The sequence below is a fragment of the Zootoca vivipara genome, chromosome 2 (genome assembly GCF_965207765.1).
Source record: "Zootoca vivipara chromosome 2, rZooViv2.hap1.1, whole genome shotgun sequence".
Taxonomy (NCBI): Eukaryota; Metazoa; Chordata; class Lepidosauria; order Squamata; family Lacertidae; genus Zootoca; species Zootoca vivipara.
Window position 1 is genome coordinate 97,750,251 of NC_142584.1, and position 19,728 is coordinate 97,769,978.

Here is a 19,728-nt window from a genome sequence, read left to right on the forward strand (position 1 = left end):
CCTCCATTTTGGCGCCCTAGGCAACTGCCTAGTTTGCCTTAATGGACGTGCCGGCCCTGGATGAGGGGGAGGCAGCGGGTGGACCATTTGGCAGCCTGCGGGCACCCAAGCCACAGCGTCACTCCCAGGAGGGACACGTGGCTCAGGCGTGCTGTAGGCCGCGCAGTGAGTGCCGCCCGGCATTTTGTCACCCTCCTCAGTGGTGACACCTGGGACAGCCTGTCCCCACCACACACCCTTCCTCTGCCCCTGGGTCTATCAAGCGCAGCAGTGCCTACTCTGACTGGCAGCACCTCTGCAGGATATGTCTGGAACTCTGCCTGGAGTTTTCCCATCATTCCCTGGGACTGCCAGAGATTGAATCTGGGACCGGTTGCATGCAAAGTGACACCTACAGTCCCTCCAGGGCCAATGGCTGAAATATACCCTGCAATATATTCTCCTATCTATCACTACTTCCTCATTTAGGGGTTTCAACAATCTGGGCAGAGTTGGGATGCCACAGTTGGAACAAGTCCAGTTGAAACACCCAGAACATGGCCTTTTCCATCTGTACTTCAAGTGCTTTGATTGCTTTTACTAATAATCCTATTGTTTTATTCTTTTGGAAACCACATTGAGATTTTCTCCGACCAAGTGGCATTTAAATTTTATGAAATACATAAAGAGCACAGCTCTTCATCACCTTTCTCAGAAATGAGTCAACGTGGCTTACAGATAGATAGATATGTAATTTAAAGCCAACAGTAAAACAATAAGGAATTGTATAATACAAGAAGCATGAATCTCATAAAAATCAAAATTGGCAGAATACACAGTTAACTTGTTATTGTTTAGTCGTTTAGTTGTGTCCGACTCTTCGTGACCCCATGGACCATAGCACGCCAGGCACTCCTGTCTTCTACTGCCTTCCTCCCGCAGTTTGGTCAAACTCATGTTCGTAGCTTCGAGAACACTGTCCAACCATCTCGTCCTCTGTCGTCCCCTTCTCCTAGTGCCCTCAATCTTTCCCAACATCAGGGTCTTTTCCAGGGAGTCTTCTCTTCTCATGAGGTGGCCAAAGTATTGGAGCCTCAGCTTCAGGATCTGTCCTTCCAGTGAGCACCCAGGGCTGATATCCTTCAGAATGGATAGGTTTGATCTTCTTGCAGTCCATGGGACTCTCAAGAGTCTCCTCCAGCACCATAATTCAAAAGCATCAATTCTTCGGCGATCAGCCTTCTTTATGGTCCAGCTCTCACTTCCATACATCACTACTGGGAAAACCATAGCTTACACAGTTAACTACAGATAAATAAATAAATAGTCAGCAAAAGCAGTCCGTTGTCACATGCCATCAACACACCTGAGAGCAGAGGAAAAATTTAACCTTTCATATGCAGAGCCATCAATTGCATAGTGTATCTGGCACCCCTTGTGATCAGGGCATAACTTCCTTTATGCAGAGAGGAACTGCTAATGCTGAGACAAGGCTGTTACGAAACAGTACTGGTTCCACCTTCTGCAAAGGCTCTAAAACGACCACTTCCCACAGGAATGAGCAGTTTCCACTAACAGGAAATGGCTGGGTTGGAAACACAAGATGTACTTGACTGAATACACCTGTAGGTAGAACCACCCACCCAGTGCAATTTCACACCATTTCTCACGGTGTTCTGCAGGTCGCGCACATCTTGTGCCAGTCGCATCAATGTTCACCAAGAGCTTTGGTCGGTCTCAAAAGCATTTCAACCCCTCCCGCTTTTTCTTCTAGGAGGCATTGGCTATGATGGCAGGAGTAGGGTTGCCAAACTCCCAATAATGAAAATCAGGAGCTTTTGTGGGGTGGTGGTGTTTCCTGGACACTTTGCCTGGGCGCCATTTTGCTGCCCAATTCCCGGACGTGTCTAGGAAAACCCAAGCGAATGACAGCCTTGGACAGGAGCCTAGCTAGGATAGCTAACACTGCAGGGAGCAGCCACAGCAGCTGTCTTGGCTTGTTCCTGTATTCATGGAACTCCGGTGGTACCTATGCTTAAACCAGAAGCACCTGTTTACATTACACCCCTTTGAGTTGCAAAGTGTTCTGTAAGCCTTCTAACCTTTCCAGCAAAGCGTTGCCTCATGGTAATGCTCTCTCGACTGGTTCAGATTTGGCAAGCCTGATTCTTGGCAGCTGCATGACCGGAAGGTGTTTGTGTGTGGATCTGTGCACATGGCAGCTGTTCCAATGGATTCTAGCATCCAAGCAAATTGTGCTCCCCACTTTGCTGTGTTGATTCAATATAGTGGTACCTCGGAAGACGAATTTAATTCGTTCCGCGAGTCAATTCGTTTTGTGAAAAATTCGTCTTGCGAATCGCGGTTTCCCATAGGAATGCATTGAATTTTTTTTTTTGCCCATAAGGTAAAGGTAAAGGGACCCCTGACCATTAGGTCCAGTCGTGACCGACTCAGGGGTTGCACGCTCATCTTGCATTATTGGCCGAGGGAGCCGGCGTATAGCTTCCAGGTCATGTGGCCAGCATGACAAAGCCACTTCTGGCGAACCAGAGCAGCACACGGAAACGCTGTTTACCTTCCCGCTGTAGCGGTTCCTATTTATCTACTTGCATTTTGACGTGCTTTCAAAGTGCTAGGTTGGCAGGAGCTGGGACCGAGCAACGGGAGCTCACCCCGTCACAGAGATTTGAACCACTGACCTTCTGATCAGCAAGCCCTAGGCTCAGTGGTTTAACCCACAGCGCCACCTGGGTCCCCCCTTTTTTGCCCATAGGAATGCATTAATTAAATTTCAATGCATTCCTATGGGAAACCGCAATTTGCAAGACAAATTTTTCGCAAAATGAATTCGTCTTGCGAGTCACCATCAGATCACAAGACACATTTGTCTTGCGAAAAATTCATCTTGCAGGGCATTCGTCTTGCGAGGTACCACTGTATCAAGTTCCTGCCTGAGCACAATCTTCCTAAAGCTATAACTAGTAAATCACTCAGCTCCTTACTTGCAATCATCCAGCACCGCGAAACGACAGGCGCAGCTTTCCTCCACAATCTGTTCTGTGGTACAGTTTGTGGCGCAGCTTAATTCTCAAATGCAAGGCAGAGCAGGTATCTGCAGCAGCTTACGAGCCCATGGGAAAACAATTCCTTTTTAGCATCTGAAGACTGGAGAAAAGGCAAAGAAAACACACGTACACAAAAGGGTGTGTGATGGGGGGATGGGGATGTCCCAAACTGTCATCCAAGTCTTGCCTTAAGTGGGGACAAAGAGTGTATTTGATGGCAGCTGTGTCTTATGTGTGCTGCACGTAAGCTGTGTCTCTGCAGGACCACACAAGTTCATGGCAGCTCTTAAAATCCCAGCCAAGCAGCACTGAAGCAGCTGCAAAGTCATGTGACACAGGGGCACCTGGGAAGTGCTACAAGCAGGGATCTAGATATAAGTGCGGCTATTTGTGGAATTGCTGCTTGCTGTCAGGATGCAGGAAATCACATTAAGGCTGCAGACCTGGGAGTAAGTATCCCAACTAGACATGCATAAGATTGGGTTACGAGATAATTCACTAAATGTCAGGATTTTGCTGCGTCAAGTTTTGATGAACTTTAAATCACTGTCATTTCAAAATGGGGGTTGAAAAAGTACAGTATGTCATTCCCCACCCGAGGAGATGCCTGATTCGTGGAAAATGGGGGTGCAGCCTGGTTTTTTTTAAAAAAATTACTAGCAAGATTTATTGACTAAAATCTATTAAATTTTCATATTCATAAATCTTTAATTGCTCACTTTTCACGAGATGAACAAAAGAACCTGTCCTACCAAACAGCTTCCAACTCAAACATGTATAATAGCTGAAATAAATTAAAAAATCAAAAATAAATGTCCAGTAGCACCTTAGAGACCAACTAAGTTTCTTCTGGGTATAAGCTTTTGTGTGCATGCACACTTCTTCAGATACCAAATACCAAATACTTCAGATACTGCTTCAGATGCACACAAAACCTTATACCCAGAACAAATTTAGTTGGTCTCTAAGGTGCTACTGGACATTTTTTTTAATTTTTAAATTTATTTCGACTGCGTCAGACCAACACGGCTACCTACCTGAACATATAATAGCTTTTCAACTTCATATCACAGTCATACACTTTCATACACACACACACACACACACACACACACACACACAAACAAACACAAACACATGCACGCCTCCATATTTTGCAGTAGTGACGATCCAAAGCTAAAACAAGAGAGCTCCTTTTTTTAATTCCAGGCATTTTTTCCAGGAAAGAAAAAGAAAACTATCATTTTAAGGTTAGCATTCTAGTGGCTAGCTAGATGAATTCGCCTCCCCACGATTCAACACAGGACTGAGCTTGCATTGTCAGAAAAGTTATTCCAGAAAAACAAAATTGCCTGTTCTCAGCAATGGCCAGCCAGATGCGACGTGTGAACACATCTCCATGTGCACACACAAACATGCTTACTGCCCTCCTCTTCAGCCTGAATATTGGAGAAGTGACAAATGCCTTCTATGAGACTGCAACTAGGCATAGGGAAGACCTGTACGGCTCTGTTCTGTTTGCAATTGATAGGGCCAACAAAGGCACAAATTGCATAGCAGAGGCAGATTTAAGGCAGAAAGGCCGGTTCCACCACACTGGGCATCAAGCCTAGAGGGTGTTGCAGGGCATCGCAACTATGATGTACAGGGCCGGCCCGAAGGCAAGGCTGGGTGGCGCAATGCGCCAGGCGCCGGGCCGCCAGGGGGGCATCGTGCAGCTGCGCTGGGAAATGGGGCGGGGGGCGCCAGAGGGATCTTCACACCACGGTGCTAGGATGCCAGATATGCTTAAGACGGCCCTGGTGATGTAGTACATTGAGCAGAATGGAAGGCGAGAGACAGGAGGCGCCAAAGTTTGCCTTGCACAGGGCGCCGCTGAAATATGACCAAAGTCTGCCCCTGTACCCAGCAGCAGGGTGCCACCCTAGCTTCATGGCTGCTTCTTTGCACCAAAGTCTCCTTGAGAGGGTGCTATTGTGGTGACAAAGCGGCAGGGTGTTCATCTACCCATCTCCAAAGTCATTTTTCTGCCCACAAGATTTCAGACTATGTTTGTGATGTAAAGGTAAAAGCTGCTGGGGGGAAATTGGGTGAGAAGCCACTTCTCCAGTGGAAATTGCCCACGGAGCAGAGAAGTTGCTGTCAGGTTAATGTTACATGCAACTGTAAAGGTAAAGGGACCCCTGACCATTAGGTCCAGTCGCGGATGACTCTGGGGTTGCGGCACTCATCTCGCTTTACTGGCAGAGGCAGCTTCTGGCTCATGTATCCAGCATGACTAAGCCACTTCTGGCGAACCAGAGCAGCACACGGATACATCGTTTACCTTCCCGCCAGAGTGGTACCTATTTATCTACTTGCACTTTGAGGTGTTTTCGAACTGCTAGGTTGGCAGGAGCACGGACTGAGCAACAGGAGCTCACCCCGTCGCAGGGATTCGAACCGCTGACCTTCTGATCAGCAAGCCCTAGGCTCTGTGGTTTAGACCACAGCGCCACCCACGTTCCTTACATGTGACTGTGGTGTACTATACTTTTGTTCTAAGCTGCAGGAGAGCAGATCTCCGTTTCTGCAGGTGCAACTGACAGGGTCCCTTAGGAGTGGTATATAAATGGAACTGCTCATTAAAGAAAGAGGCAGGGAAATATATGGATGGCACGCAGTAAATTCAGTTACCTAGAAGTTTCAATAGTGGGGTATTTCCCCCCCTCCACCCCCACAAACTCTTTTCTCTCTTTTTCTGTGTAGGTTCCAACTGAATTAATTTCATAGAAGTCATTAAAAATTAGCTCTGATAGACACTGAAAATCTGATTGTGAAGCCTTCAGCGAAGGGGCCCTTATTTTATTTTTTAAAAAGAGAATATGCTTTCATGTTTAATTGCATCTGCAGTTCAAACATTTACCCCCTCTAACTATAAACCTGAGCCAGCTGGTATCCTGCCCATTTGGCATGGACAGGAAAGCCACATGTCTTATTTTGCAAGTAATACAGTGAGTCGTCGTTGAAATCTAAGGTAAAGAAAAGGCACACCGGGTATATACCGTGCATTTACGTAATATTCAGGTGGAAATCCATTGTAGGATGTGCTGAAACTATCTCTCTGGTAAAATCTTTAAAGGGTTTCTTTCACAGTTACAACGGTGTTTATTCCTGCCTCGCCTCCTTGGTAGTGAAAAATGTTTAATATGGGGTTTTTTTTGGTTTTTTTTGTTTTCTGTGCCAAGGTTGATATCAGGGATGGAAGAAATATCTAGTTTGGTTCACATTCTGATTCCCCCTTCTGAAATCAACGAGCGAAACAAATACAGCTGTCCTATAAAATTCAAAAATTCCTTCAGTAGCACCTTAAAGACCAACTAAGTTTATATTTTGGTATGAGCTTTCGTGTGCATGCACACTTCTTCAGATATCAGGTATCTGAAGAAGTGTGCATGCACACGAAAGCTCATACCAAAATATAAACTTAGTTGGTCTTTAAGGTGCTACTGAAGGAATTTTTTTATTTTGCTTCGACTCAGACCAACACGGCTACCTACCTGTAACTATAAAATTCACACTTCTATAAATTTTGCCGTGTAGTTCTCCAACAAAAAAACCAAAGATGTGCATATGGGGGGGGGCTGCCTGCGGAAAGATATACATCAGAAGAAATGCACTTGTTTTTTATGAGAACTTTTTAAAAAATTACAAAGTGATGTGTAAATGTGGCAAACTGAACTCAACATTGGAAAATCGGAAGCTGAGAGAAAATGAAACTGACAGATCTTTCTGCCTCTAGTTAATATAGGATAAATATAGTGAATTATAGTGGCTAAGAATGTGAGCTGTGCAGTTCCTAGTTTAAGTCTTACTTCCACGCTTATGAGATAGTATTAGGCGAGCAACTGTCTTCTTCTTCTTCTTTGGCGATCACTCGTAGCCGAGTAAGATTGTCTTCCATAAACACGGTTTTAACAATGAGTCCGTAAGTGACTGTGGAGGCCAATTCTGGATCCACATGTCCTTCCACATTGGTTTCTGGCTGGGAGTTCATCACGGTGTGGATTTGCCAAGCATGCCTTCCTCTTAGCATGTTTCTCCCTTGCGTCATGAGTTCGAGTGTCTTCAAAGCCCATGACACCTTTGGTAGAGGCTGTTCTCCAAATGGAGCGCTCGCAGGCCAGTGTTTCCCAATTGCTGGTGTTTATACTACATTTTTTTAGATTTGCCTTGAGACAGTCTTTAAACCTCTTTTGTTGACCACCAGCATTACGCTTTCCATTTTTAAGTTTGGGATAGAGTAGTTGCTTTGGAAGACGATCATCAGGCATCCACACAACATGACCAGTCAGTCCAATGAAGTTGATGTTGAAGAATCATTGCTTCAACGTTTGTGATCTTTGCTTCTTCCAGTACACTGATATTAGTTTGCCTGTCTTCCCAAGGGATGTGTAAAAATTTTCAGAGACACCGTTGATGGAATCTTTCAAGGAGTTGGAGATGGTGTTTATAAGTGGTCCATGTTTCACAAGCATATAGTAAGGTTGGTAGTACAATAGCTGTCAGGGGATTGTTGCGACTACTCTCGAGTAAAGACGCTCCAGTCCGCTCTGTCTTTCAGAGTTTTATTGTGCATATTATTTACAGTGCAGAGATATCAGAAAACATGACTGCCTAGTCTGATTCAGAACCTGGCAATGGCTTTCGTCGCATCTTGGACCAGCATAAAAGCCTGGGCACCCCAAAGCACCTCCCCCTAGCCCTGCGCGTGGGCGCGCACCTCAATTTGGGTGCCGGAAGGGGCTGCATTCCTTCTCCCGTCCTTTGGCTGGAGCGTTGCAGAGGCTCCGACACCTTGCTGTGCTGTCCTTCCCCCTCTGGCCAGCTGGGTCGGTGTCTAGGCTCTGACACGTCTGCGAGCCCCCTCTCCACCCTGCTCCATTCCTCATTGCCTCCTCCTGACCCGCTGCTTGCGCTGTCACTGGGCGAAGTGCTGGTCAGGATGACTGGGGGAGGGTCCCTGTAAGGAGTCCCCCTGACAATAGCTTTGTAAGGCAAGTGCCTGTATACTTAGCTGGCCTACCTGCAGTGTTCAATTTGTTTGGCACCAGCTGCACAGGTTGCCAGATTGCACCCGGCCTTAAGTGAAAGTATTTCCCTCTCCTACCTTGAGCAATGCATCTCCCCACATGAGCCCACTCACCAACATACTGAGCCTACCTTCCCATTGGCAGGTTTGAACAGAAATGGACAGAAGCCAGGCTTTTGGAGCAGCCTCCTGCAACATCACCTGCCAGCGCTACTGTCAGGAGTATGGGCAGGAGTCAGGCTCTGGGGCCTATAGTGCTTTGCAGGACTGGGGCCTGCCTCAGCTTGTGCTGGAGAGGCAAGGAGTGGTCACTCAGGTGAGGCCACTTGATACCTCACTGCACCTGGTGGCAGGAGCTGGGAGGGATAAAAGTTCAGCATTTCCCTTCAGCTCTTTGCCACACCACAGCAATGCTATCCCTGCCTGGTTGCCTCTGGCCTCTTGCTCCTTGGACCCTTGCCTTGCCGACGCCTTGATCCTCGACCCTTGGACCTTTGCCTTGCCGACGCCTTGCTCCTTGACTCCCAGACCTTCGCCTCTGCCTTGCTCCTTGACCCTGTGACTGCCTGCTGCTGGACCCTCAGCCCTGCACCTGTTCCTGCTTCTACATCACCATCTTGCCTCTGGTCCTGAAGTCCTCAGTCAGGGCTTCAACCGCCCGCCAACCGGACCCTGACAGCTACAGACAGATGGATCAGCCCATTCCCGGTCCTTGTCCACTTAATGCACCTCCTTTCATAAGTCTGTCCTATGCCATGCCTGCAACAGTCTGCAAGCGAGAGAAAAATCCACAGGGGGGAAATCTGAATTCAAATATGTATTTTATCACTAAACACACATTTTATTTCAGCGCGTGCATTTCTAAGTAGACTTCTAGGAATGGCATCACAACTGCTACAACCAGGCACCAAAGAAACCCCATGGAAAAACAGCTTAGGAGAGGGGTTGGATGGCATTTTGTGTCCCTTGAAAACCCTTTTTTCCATCTTAAAAAATGCTTCGGCGTGAAATTTTGCACAGTGCTAGGAGATATGCCCTAAATCTGTCCTCTTCCATCAGCAATACTGTTCTAAAGATCCTTTCAGCAACACATGTCAACTCAGATCATGGCTAAGAGCAGATCTGTGTAGAAGCTACTAGGTGACCTCAAGGACTGGTATATTTTATAAGTATTTGCTCACCCTTTAAGAGTGAATTATCTTAATATTTTATACATCCTCCCCCGCTCAATGTGATAGGGCTCAACGGTAGCCTGTTTTGACATCAGCTGTCTGGGACAACTGAATCTTTTACGTCGCTGTCAAAAATGGATCCAGAGGTATTTGTAAAGTGCAGGAGCCATAGGCAAGAAAGAAAGGAGTGCATTGGCATATGAATAAAATACAGGCTCCCCACAATTTATGCACAATTGACATGTGCGCAGCCGCATGTATGTGTGACGCCAGGAAATAAATAAATAGATTCAAACCAGGAAATGGCAGGAGAGAGCTGGAGATACCCTCCCTGGTTGCCTGAAGAGGACTTCGGTAAGGGTGGTGGAAGCTCCATAGAGACCAGAGGCATAGCAGGGCTTTGTTTAGGCTAGCCAACTTACCTAGCAGCTGGCTTGCGTGGTAGTACAGCAGCAACAGCCACTTTCCTACATGTGCTTGAGCCTCCAGGCAGCCCCGGAGCTTCAACTCTAGCTGAAGAGAGAGTTGTGTGGAGACACAGCAGGAGAGAGAGCTGGGGAACATAAAAAAGAATGGGCGTTTAGAACCCTTTTAGAGGGTGTTCACCACTTACACTTTTCACTTATGTGCATGGGGATGCAGAATATAACCCCTGTGTAACAAAACAGCACAGTTACACTACAAAGTATAGTTTTATATGATATTCCCATGATATTCTTGTAAAGAAGCTGGTAAAATGCGGGCTAGAGAATGCTATCATTCAGTGGATTTGTAACTGGCTGACTGACCGAACCCAAAGGGTGCTCATCAATGGCTCCTCCTCATCCTGGAGAGTAGTGACTAGTGGGGTGCCACAGGGTTCTGTCTTGGGCCCAGTCTTATTCAACATCTTTATCAATGACTTGGATGATGGGCTTGAGGGCATCCTGAGCAAGTTTGCAGATGACACAAAATTGGGAGGGGTGGCTAATACCCCAGAGGACAGGATCACACTTCAAAATGACCTTAACAGATTAGACAACTTGGCTAAAACAAACAAGATGAATTTCAACAAGGAGAAATGTAAATTACTACACTTGGGCAAAAAAAAATGAAAGGCACAAATATAGGATGGGAGACACCTGGCTTGAGAGCAGTACATGTGAAAAGGATCTAGGAGTCTTGGTAGACCAGAAACTTGACATGAGTCAGCAGTGTGATGCAGCAGCTAAAAAAGCCAATGCAATTCTGGGCTGCATCAATAGGAGTATAGCATCTAGATCAAGGGAAGTAATAGTACCACTGTATTCTGCTCTGGTCAGACCTCACCTGGAGTACTGTGTCCAGTTCTGGGCACCAAAGCTCAAGAAGGATACTGAAAAGCTGGAATGTGTCCAGAGGAGGGCAACCAAAATGGTCAAAGGCCTGGAAACGATGCCTTATGAGGAACGGCTTAGGGAGCTGGGTATGTTTAGCCTGGAGAAGAGAAGGTTAAGGGGTGATATGATAGCCATGTTCAAATATATAAAAGGATGTCATATAGAGGAGGGAGAAAGGTTGTTTTCTGCTGCTCCAGAGAAGTGGACACGGAGCAATGGATTCAAACTATGAGAAAGAAGATTCCACCTAAACATTAGGAAGAACTTCCTGACAGTAAGAGCTGTTCGGCAGTGGAATTTGCTCCCAAGGAGTGTGGTGGAGTCTTCTTCTTTGGAGGTCTTTAAGCAGAGGCTTGACAGGCATATGTCAATAATGCTTTGATGGTGTTTCCTGCTTGGCTGGGGGTTGGACTGGATGGCCCTTGTGGTCTCTTCCAACTCTATGATTCTATATACAAAGAAATACCTTATAGATCATGGGTAGGCAAACTATGGCCTGGGGGCCGGATCCAGACCAATCACCTTCTAAATCCGGCCCACGGATGGTCTGGGAATCAGCATGTTTTTACATGAGTATAATGTGTGCTTTTATTTAAAATGCATCTCTGGGTTATTTGTGGGGCATAGAAATTGGTTAATTTCCCCCCCCAAAAAATATAGTCCAGCCCCCCCCCCAAGGTCTGAGGGACAGTGGACTGCCCCCCTGCTGAAAATGTTTGCTGACCCCTGTTATAGATCATTATGATTAAAAACAAAACAAAACAAGTAAAGTTTGTGGGGGGTTTTAAGTCAGTATCTATTCCAGGTCAATATATATTGATATATAAAATCTTCATTGACAACATAATGTAAATTAATGCAATTACAGTGCAAAGTTTTACATTCCCACTCAGAACTAAGTCCAATTAAGGTCAAGGGGGGCTTCCAGTAAGGTTTTTAGCTTAATCTTGTTTAAGATTAGCTTCGTTCTGTTTAAAATAATATTCAAGAAAGTAATTTGGAAGCAAACCAAAACACAACTTTTCTTATAGACTGCAGCAGAGGCAAAGGCAGAATTATTTAAGTATGGATGTAAGAAGTAACCCACTTTTTAAAAACCACAAAAAATCTGACATTTGCATGCCCATTAAGGGTAGCCAACCCCACCTTTGAGGCCAAATATCTACGCAGCCACAACAGCAGAGTTTTACTTGATTATCAAAATAGCTCCGCCTCCAATAATCCATCTTCCTTTAAACATGGTGTATAGCCACCACCAGGTCTCACCTTTCCGCAGTTTAGCATTCCAGCATATCCTGGAAAAGGCAGTGGCCATGTGGCACGAGAACTCTGTATTTGCACTCTTTATTTGTGGGTAGGACGCAGGATCTGCACCACTCCTGCTTTAACTCACAGCCAGAGGAGTGTTCCCTTATCAGGAGTGCTCTCTTAGATGAAGGCTGCTGTCAAAGTGCTATCTCGTGGATGAAAGCCACCGAAAAACTCATGGTATCTATCGACTGTTGTTCCAAACAGTGAGAGAGATTTGCTGTGGGCTTTTTGCATAGAACAGGGCTTCTGGGACCTGACTTGCACAGCCCTTTTCAGGCATTTATACTCGCATCCAACATGTGAGAGGAAGCAGGGATTTGCTGTCAAGCCTCTCCTCTTCCGGCAGGTCCCCTCTAAAGCTAGGATTGCCATATTTTGAAGAGCAAAAAAAGGACATATGGTATTTGCCGACTTCTCTCTCTTTTTAAAAAAGCTTAAAAAAAATAAATATTAGAATTTCAAAACAAAACATAACTTACAGAAAATTCCATTACAGCAATAACCCACATCCTAAGGTAAAGCAAATAACAAAAAAGAATTTTTTTCACAACCCCCCCATCCCTTTTCCTCCCCCTCCCTATTCCCCCATCCGACTTCCTGTCAGTTTCTGATATATATCCTATGTTTTAACACAAATGTACATAACTCAATAAAATTCTCTGTATCCAACGTCTAATACATTATTTTCTCTTAGCGCGTCTCGGTTATAACAAAAGTTTTATCATAATTGGTCCATTTTCCAAGGTCACTCAAATGCTTGCATAGACAATAACCCTTTACTGTATGTTTGCACATATAGTTTTATCTTCCCCAGTTTTCCATAAATTTCTCTATTGACTTGCCTCTTAATGAATTTGTTAAATATGCCATTTCCGCTAATTCCTGCATTTTACCCTGCCATTCAATTATTGAAGGGGTCTCCTGTTCTTTCCAGCCTTTAGCCACCAATAACCTAGCTGCCGCTGTTGCATAAAGGAAAATTTCTTTTGCTGAATTCGGTACATCTTTTCCCACAATACTTAACAAAAACACGTCAGATCTTTTGAGAAAAGTGATGCCCAACATTTTCTTCAGTTCGTTACATATTAGTGTCCAAAATCTCTTAATCTTCCTGCAAGTCCACCACATATGATATAAATCGGCTTCTCATTTTAACTATGGATCGCTATGATGAAAAGGAGGATGTGTCCTGGAAAAAGAGGACAAATGGCCTTTGATTGAGGACACATTTGTTGTTGTTGTTTAGTCGTTTAGTCCTGTCCGCCTCTTCGTGACCCCATGGACCATAGCACGCCAGGCACTCCTGTCTTCCACTGCCTCCCACAGTTTGGTCAAACTCATGTTCGTAGCTTCGAGAACACTGTCCAACCATCTCATCCTCTGTCATCCCCTTCTCCTAGTGCCCTCAATCTTTCCCAACATCAGGGTCTTTTCCAGGGAGTCTTCTCTTCTCATGAGGTGGCCAAAGTATTGGAGGCTCAGCTTCAGGATCTGTCCTTCCAGTGAGCACTCAGGGCTGATTTCCTGAAGAATGGATAGGTTTGATCTTCTTGCAGTCCATGGGACTCTCAAGAGTCTCCTCCAGCACCATAATTCAAAAGCATCAATTCTTCGGCGATCAGCCTTCTTTATGGTCCAGCTCTCACTTCCATACATCACTACTAGGAAAACCATAGCTTTAACTATACGGACCTTTGTCAGCAAGGTGATGTCTCTGCTTTTTAAGATGCTGTCTAGGTTTGTCATTGCTTTTCTCCCAAGTAGCAGGCGTCTTTTGAGGACACATATGACCTTTGATTGAGGTCAAAGGTCTGAAGCTGCGGTTCTCCTCTACCCCAGGAGGGTAGCTGTGCAATTTAGAGCTGCAGTTGGGAAGGAAGTGATAGGAAGCAGCACATAAGTAAGGAATATGGAAAGTTATCTTGGACTGCATTTGAAGATGGGCACCAAAAAGCAAAGCATCCAAGTGGAAGATATTCAGAAAGAAGAAAAGACAGTGGACCAGGGCATGGGAGGCATTTGCAAGTAAATAAGAAGCTTAAATCGAAGTTGAGAGAGAACTGGCAGATAGAGTAGTACAAAGAGAGTAGTACAAAGATGCAATACGATCAAAACAATAAGCTGAAAATATCAAAGGAGCAGCAGCACTTAGGACAGAGGCTTAAGAACAGAAATAGGTATTCTCATTTTATTTCTACCATTTTATTCCCAGTCCACGCAATCCTTAAAGCATAAGCCTTAAACTCTTCTTCCTGAGTTAACTGGGAGTTAACTGAGTTAACTGGGAAACTTGACATATTGTTGGACGGAAAGCCGCAGTGGTTGCATTTTGAAATGTAACTCAGTTGCTGGCTTTGAATACTATTTAAAAGGCAAAATTAATAACTTCCCATCTCCCAAAAGTTTACCACATGATGAGGAGGGTGAGCACATCTTTCCATCCTTATAGCATGAGATGCCATTCAATATGAGCCTCACCAATTTACAACCTGCTATTAAAAACCTTAGTTAAAATACCAGTTGATGTAAGTTCGGTGTTCAATTCAAACAATAAAAAAATTGTAAAAACAGAAAAAAGATACAACTCTCAAACTTATAAAGAAGAAGTTATTTCCTGTCATGAATTGGCAGCTCAAACGAACTGGAAACATTTAATGTTTAAGGGAGATTGTCATTGTTTGGCTTTGACATACGTCTAAAGATAATTTCTCATAGCTATCGAACATCTATTCATTATCTCTGCCATTATTGTTCAGGCATCTGCAGTAATACATGTGCATAAGTTTAGGAGAGGCTACCTTCATGCAAGGCCAATTATCAGTTGACAAAGAAGAGGCGGTGGAGGAGGTATTACTAGACATTCATGTAAATGGTTTTATTTTTATTATCCTAGTACCTGGCCGTGACCTCCCTTTCATAAAACAGAATAATGAGACTGGAAGGCGAGAAGAAAAGAACGACTGTTCACAGACTGTCAGGTCTAGGCTATGAGCAGCAGTCTGATGTTAATAAGGAGCCAGCAGTCACGTGACAGGTCAGTGGCCAGAACGGATGGGCAAAAGAAAAGCAAATAACAAACCAAGAAGCAGGATCGAGGAGGATGCCAGGAGGCAGGGCCAAAGAGCAAATTTAGGACCTGAGGACAAATTGGGAAGCAGGTCCCAAGAACAGGATCACACTAGAGCTCAGGAAAACCTTGTTGTATAAGCAGACCTCAGCTGGAAGATGGGAGTCGGTCCAGAAGGGTAGACCTTCCAAGTGTCCCTATTGTCCAAGGACGGTCCTGGATTTACAGAAGCCGTCCTGATTTCTGATTTGATTCCAGAATGTCCCACTTTTCCTTTGGATGTCCCTATTTTTATTGGAGAAATGTTGGAGGGTATGCAACCCCCCCGAGCTAAAGAGATAAGTAACTATACATCCTTTAGAAGACACCTGAAGGCAGCCCTGTACAGGGAAGTTTTTTTAATGTTTAATGTTTTATTATGCTTTTATTTACGTTGGAAGCCACCCAGAGTGGCTAGGGCATCCCAGTCACATGGCTGGGTATAAATAAAATGATGGCGATGGCGATGATGGATGATGGATGATGATGATGGTGATGGAATAGAATGTCCCTATTTCATTGGGGTATTGAAGGCTCTCACCTGCAGTTCAGTGGTTTGGCACACAGGGCAGCTGTACACAGGTCCCAGCAAACAAGATGTAAAGCCAAGACAGGTATGAAGAACTAAATGTGGGCTTACAGAGCAAATTTGTAGGTGTACGAAGCAGAAGCAGAAAACACCATCAAAGCAGAAAACACCATCAAAGCATTCTTGACATATGCCTGTCAAGCCTCTGCTTAAAGACCTCCAAAGAAGGAGACTCCACCACACTCCTTGGGAGCAAATTCCACTGCCGAACAGCTCTTACTGGCAGGAAGTTCTTCCTAATGTTTAGGTGGAATCTTCTTTCTTGTAGTTTGAATCCATTGCTCCGTGTCCGCTTCTATGGAGCAGCAGAAAACAACCTTTCTCCCTCCTCTATATGACATCCTTTTATATATTTGAACATGGCTATCATATCACCCCTTAACCTTCTCTTCTCCAGGGTAAACATACCCAGCTCCCTAAGCTGTTCCTCCTAAGGCATCGTTTCCAGGCCTTTGACCATTTTGGTTGCCCTCTTCTGGACACATTCCAGCTTGTCAGTATCCTTCTTGAACTGTGGTGCCCAGAACTGGACACAGTACTCCAGGTGAGGTCTGACCAGAGCAGAATACAGTGGTACTATTACTTTCCTTGATCTAGATGCTATACTCCTAGATGTGGGCAGGTAAAAAGGAGACTGGGCTGGGACAAAAGGAGCTTCTGAAGCCAATCAGCTGGTAGCTGGTGCTTCAGAAGGCCCCGTGATCAGGTGATCGTTGGGGCTTCAGCAGAACTGCCCAGGATCATGTGATCAGTGGCACTTCAGAAGCCCCAAGCACAGGACTCTCTCCTTGTTTGCTCCCCATGTTTTTTGGATTCTATGACAGTAGTGTGAAGAGGCAATAGCAAAACTTCACTGAGAACTTGCTGCAGATATTCAATAATATTTCTATCTCATTTTGCAGTCAGGACTCATGAGGCAACTCAACATCATAAAGCCCAGAACAGCAGTTTCTCTTTAAAAATTCCAAAACAAAACACTAAACCATCATGCTATATATATTATTTATTAGGTGCCTGTTATTAAATATTTATATATAAGAAAGCTGTTCATCAAACTGCAGGATAAAATAATCTAGAGTTACTGGTGTATCTCATTCCCCACTCCTCTGCTTTTGTTCCATCGCACATCACACTTTGTGGACCAAGGTGTGAAGCCTATGGTCATCCAGATGTTGTGAGACTACAACTCCCATCATCCCTGACCATTGTCCATGCTATCTGGGCTGATGGGAGTTGAAGCCCAGCAACATTGGAGTGGGGGCGGGGGGGGGGAGAGTACAAATTCCCCATTCTAGTTATAGGCAATGGCAGGGAACTTAACATGCCTGAGACCTGAACTCACATGTCCTGTTATGTAGGTGAAACAACACCAAGCAAAACTGAACTCACTACTCACCAGCTGATAAGTGGAGGGTTCAAGTCCTGCTCTCCCCAGGGGATCTGCTTCACCAGAAGCAGAGCAGGATTGGAACCTCAACCCACACATGGCAGTAGATGTAGTTTGGGGAAAATGGGCAAATTGGAACCCCTGGTGAGCCAAGACTGACCCATGGGCCAGAGGTTCCCCACCACTGTTCTGCAGATTATTTCCAAACACTCCCATGTACATTAATTTATATTACTGGATTTCTTAGCCACATCAGTTTAATAGTATGATCCTTCTCAAACATATTGAATTAAACCAATATCCAGCACAAGGGTGGCTCATTATGACCGGAAAGTCCCATTCCTCTGTATAGTCGTACCTTGGAAGTCTAACGGAATCTGTTCCAGAAGTCTGCTTGACTTCCAAAACATTCGGAAACCAAAGCACAGCAGGAAGCTCCTGCAGGCAATTGGAAGCCACGGAAGCAGTGCCGGACGTTCAGCTTCCAAAAATCGCTCAAAAACCTGAACAAAAAAATCATTCAGGAGCCGATTTGTTCAGGAGCCAAGGTGTTTGAGATCCAAGGTTTGGTTCATTTTCTCATTGAAATTGCCTTAAACAAGTTTAAGGCACGGGATCGAGTCTATAATGTGCACATTTCAGAAGAACATCAGTATCTATTGTGGCTTAAGTGACAGCTATTTACAGTTTGTTAACGGCCTTTTGAAATCCAGCTGGAGCAATTAGAACTTATTCTGTGAGTACATGAGAATGTGTGATGAAAATACTGACCTTAATAGTTTCTTTCGCCCAGGTTTTTTTTTTATGATCCATTGTAATGTAGTTATTTACCACGGCAGTTTTAAAAATCTGTATTCATAGCCAAAGCAATACATCCCAAACTGCAGCAGGGCCTCAGCCCTATGCATATTTCAACAAGCCTTCTAAAATCTTTATCTCAGTTGGTACCGTGTTTCTCATATTATAAGACACGTCTTATATTTATTTTTTCCTCAAAAAAACACACTATGGCTTATTTTCAAGGGATGTCTTATTTTTTTCCTCCTCCTCCTGCCGCGGCCGGCATTGCTGCTGCTCCTATCACTATGTCTTATTTTCGGGGTATGGCTTATATTCCTCGAATGCTTAAAAATCCTGCTATGGCTTATTTTATGGGGATGCCTTAAAATATGAGAAACAGGGTATGTGCCTTGGATTGATTTTACATAGGGGCTATTGTGGTTCCATACTGCTTTTTATATTTATAGTTGGGGTTTTTTTTTTAAAAAAAAAGTACTTTCATATACATAATTGTTTTAACTGTTTTTATATCCATGTTTTATATACATTGTTATGTAAATTGCTTCAAGTTGCCTCCCGAAAAGCAACTAATAAATAAATAAATACTAATAAATAATAAGAATAATTCAATGGGAGTGAGCAGGGTTCATTTCCAAGGGAATGTGAATGAGCAGTCACTTTTCTGTGTTCTTGACCGCTGGCTTGCTTTCTTCCTGTTCTTCCTCCTCCTTTTTCTTTTGATATCAAGAAGAAGAAGAAGGAGAAGAGGAGGAGGAGTTTGGATTTGATATCCCGCTTTATCACTACCCTAAGGAGTCTCAAAGCGGCTAACATTCTCCTTTCCCTTCCTCCCCCACAACAAACACTCTGTGAGGTGAGTGAGGCTGAGAGACTTCAGAGAAGTGTGACTAGTCCAAGGTCACCCAGCAGCTGCATGTGGAGGAGCGGAGACACGATCCCCGGTTCACCAGATTACGAGTCCGTCGCTCTTAATCACTACACCACGCTGGCTTCATCAGGGGCTAATTGGATATACAGGTTCTGCTTGGATCCAAGACAAGTTTTTTAAAAATCCTTTTAAGAAATCTCTCCTACCTTAAGACACAATTGTAAGAAAGAGAAACAAATAATTTTAATTTGTAAATACTGTACTGGGACAACCTGAAGGATAAAAGTATGATTTCATCTGTAATCTTTTCCCCCTTTCTCTCATGAGCATGTTAAAGCAAACCTTAGCCTAAGACACCCACATAATAAAATCTGTAGCCATAGAGATTCAGGGTGAATTCCTATGTTCCCTGGGAGAATGTCATAGGATGTCATGGGTGTCTACAACTGGAGAGAGAGAGAGATGCACCCGCTGGGTGGAAGATCTGCTGTTAGAGGGCTTCTCTAAACAATGCTGAGAGGGCTCCACCAATGGTGAGTCCAGAAGCAGTGACCAAGGTTCCCTAATTCCCTCATCTCCAAACAGAACTTTTTAATTGTGAACTCAACAGCAGGTGTTGCTATTTTACTTCCATTGGAGGCAACGGGAGAAAATGAGGAAGGAGGAGGAGGAGGAGGAGGAGGAGAAGAAGAAAAAGAAGTTGAAATATACATTTGTTAAAAAACCAGAAGCCCTTCTATTGGGTATTGTGGGTACAGAAATTAATAAGAATGATTTTAAAAACTGTTTTTATATGCGATAACTGCAGCAAGGATACTATTAGCCCAAAGATGGAAACGAAGAAATACCAACCAAAGAAGAGTGGCAAGATAAATTGATGAACTATGACGAGATGGCGAGACTAACAGTGAAAATTCGGAACTAGCAGGACCAGAATTTCCTAAAGGAATGGAAGAAGTTTTCGACGTATCTGGAAAGCAATTGTAATCAATTGATATCACTTGTAGGGTTAAAAGAA